This window comes from Phodopus roborovskii, unplaced genomic scaffold (genome assembly GCF_943737965.1).
Source record: "Phodopus roborovskii unplaced genomic scaffold, PHOROB, whole genome shotgun sequence".
Taxonomy (NCBI): domain Eukaryota; kingdom Metazoa; phylum Chordata; class Mammalia; order Rodentia; family Cricetidae; genus Phodopus; species Phodopus roborovskii.
This window is the reverse complement of record NW_026126602.1, coordinates 7,528,117-7,531,109: the sequence shown is the minus strand read 5'-3', so window position 1 is coordinate 7,531,109 and position 2,993 is coordinate 7,528,117. Positions and strand designations below refer to the sequence as shown.

The 2,993-nt window shown below is 45.7% G+C and overlaps 1 pseudogene; it reads left to right on the top strand.

Moving 5' to 3' along the window:
• Positions 1 to 1,050: 1,050 nt before the first annotated feature.
• Positions 1,051 to 1,512, top strand: LOC127237412 (40S ribosomal protein S16-like; annotated as a pseudogene).
• The last annotated feature ends 1,481 nt before the right edge of the window (positions 1,513 to 2,993 follow it).

Genomic DNA, 2,993 nt, shown 5'->3' with positions numbered 1-2,993 from the left:
CAGTGGAATAAATGTTGTCATCCATGGCCTTGTGTCACTCTTCTTTATGGCAGTCACTTTGCTCCATAGACCCAGGCCTTCCTTTTATTCCAATATGTGTAAGCTCGATAAATAGGAAGCCATAGAGATTGTGTTAGGATGCCTTCTTCTCTCAGCCCACTAATCCCAGCAAGAAGTAGCCAGTGCCTTTGGAAATGTCATAGGATGCCTGGCATTTCAGATTATCCCATTCTGGTTTGTCTATCTGTAGCCCACCTCTTCTGTTTGCTGGGGGTGGCCAGTCTTCTGAGTCTCTCAAGTCCTAGGTTGTCTCTTAAGCTACGGGGGAACCACAGAATGACCCTGAGATCCCACATTGTGCTACTCCTCCCCGCACAGTGCACTGGAGTGCACAGCAAGCCTCACCGAGATCCAGCTCACCAGTGAGGGAATGAGGAGGACGTGTGTGGTGATATATTGTTTGAGATTTATCAAAGTCATAGGAGATCAAAATAAGCAAAGCAGCCAGTCACTAGCTCTCACCTCTACCTCAGGCTGAAAGGGCTGATCCTGTCTCCACAAGTTCTCACCAAGCCTCAGACTGCTGCCTTTCCTCAGTGTGACTGGAGAATCAATGCCATCCTGTCCTCAATGTGGCTAGAGAATGAATGTCAGCTCTGAGACCCTGTTTCTGTCTTAAATGCCTCTCATGAGTCCTGGGATTAAAGGCATGAGCTCTGTTACTCTTTTAGGCTGATTCAATCTGGTGTAGCCCTGGGGGGCCTTAAACTCAGAAACATACATCTGCCTTTATCTCCTGAGTTCTGGGATTAAAGGTGTGTGACACCACTGCCTGGCTTCTGTTGGCTAACTGGTACAGCTGCTTTGATACTTTGATCTCTAGTGGCTTTAATAAATGATAAATAATATATCACCGCAGATGTGTGTACTGGAAGTTATTGCCTGGTCTAACCTGGCAATGACTACACTGCTTTCCTTATCTGTCGGATCTGGGGAAAACCTTCCTGTTAAAACTATGCCTTGCCTTTTCTGGTGGGGGCATGCGGTGAGGAGCTGGTATTCAGAGTCGCAGCCATGCCGTCTAAGGGTCCTCTTCAGTATGTGCAGATCTTCTGACTCAAGAAGACGGCCATGGCCATGGTGCACTGCCAACGGGGAAACGGACTCATCAAGGTGAATGGACATCCCCTGGAGATGATCGAGTCATGTACGCTGCAGTACAAGTTACTGGAGCCCATTCTGCTGCTGGGCAGGGAGAGATTTGCTGGAGTGGATATCTGGATCTGTGTGAAGGATGGTGGTTATGTGGCCCAGATTTATGCTATCCTATAGTCTGTCTCCAAAGCCCTGGTGGTTTTTTTACCAGAACTATGTGGATGAGGCCTCTAAGAATGAGATCAAAGTATCCTCATTCAATATGATCAGACCCTGCTTGTATCTGATCCTGGTCATTGTGAGTTCAAAAAATTTGGAGGTCCTGGAGCCCCTGCTCGATACCAGAATTCCTACTGATGAGCCCATCTCAAGGATCAGGGACACCTTTGTAATAAACACCCTAGAGCTTTAATGTTTCTGTTTCTGTTTGTGCTCTTTTTGAAACAAGGCCTGTATATGGCCCTAACTGTCCTGGCCTCAAACTCAAGACATGCAAAGTCTTCTGCCTCCCCAGTGCTAAGATTAAAGGTGTGTGACACCACATCCAGCCACTTAAACAAACAAACAAAACAAAACAAAAACTATGCCTTGAGGTCTAAGCCATAAGTTCATTGCTATTAAAGCTAAACTTGACCTCAATGACCATTGACTTCTCATGTGATCCTTGTGTTAAGGTGTATGAGTTTGAGATGGCATTGAATGACTGGGGATCAAGGGTATCTGGTGCATTGGGCACTACTCTTGTACTGACTTTCATTCCTAGGGCAAGTCCATCCCAGCTCACCTCCTAGGTGAGCCTGTAGAGGTGACTATGTTAGAACCCTGGCATTCCCCTTATGAGTAAGTTGCCTTCTTCCCTGATGCTCATGTCAAGCCCTAGAGACATGGAGCCAGTAGGACACTTGAATGTTGAAGAAAATGAGTTTTCATAGTTGTGCATTCACAAGCCACTGTATAAACAAAGCTCACACTCAAGCTTGAGACTCAGGTTGAGACATTCCCGACACAGTTAAACATGATGACACCAGGGGGCAGTATGGAGCTGTGTCCACTAATCATTTGGGTCTTGACCAAAGTAAAACTCAACCCTCAGGACCCAGTCTGTCTTGCAGCACAGCCTCATTAAAGCCCAGAGGTACCGTTTAATCTTCGGAGCTGTAGAAGTCGGAAAGCCTGGAAGCACCACACTCTCCACTGAAGCTTGGATTTCTTCCTCCACCATTACCAAATGAATTTTCACCGGGAGCTTGCTGTCACTTTTTATTTACTGTCTAAAATGGCTGTTTCTCAGCGATTTCAGAATTCTAAATGTGAATGTTTAAAAAAAAAAAAAAAAAAGAATGTATTATTTATAATTGTGTTATGTCCCTGTCCTAAGATGTAAAATTTTTTAAAAATTGTTTTCTTTTCTCTCGGAATTCTGCCTCTACTGTGTTGTTCATTTTTAAAAGCACCAAGAGCAATGCACTGCAGCAGGGACAGAGTGACACCCACATGATTTTTCCTTCAGTTCTTGCCGTGTATTAAGCCCTAGGAAACAAGGGTACAGAGATGGTTCTGGCCTAGGAAATAACAAGGGAGTCAGGGTCCAGGCCCCTGAAGGCCCACGTGGCAAAGGCCTAACCAGTTTCAAAAGTGAGAGAGAAACCATAGAATCATTTTGCAAACCAGCACAGCCCGGGAAGCTGGCGATGTGCTCACTGCCTCTGGGTCTGGGGTAAAAGCTTCCAAGTGAGTTTTCTACTTGGTCAGCTCCATCACAGCCATCTGTGGCCTGTTGTGTGCACAGAGCTGGAGCAGTACAATTGGAGTAAATGACTGCCCATTATTAAAAGAGC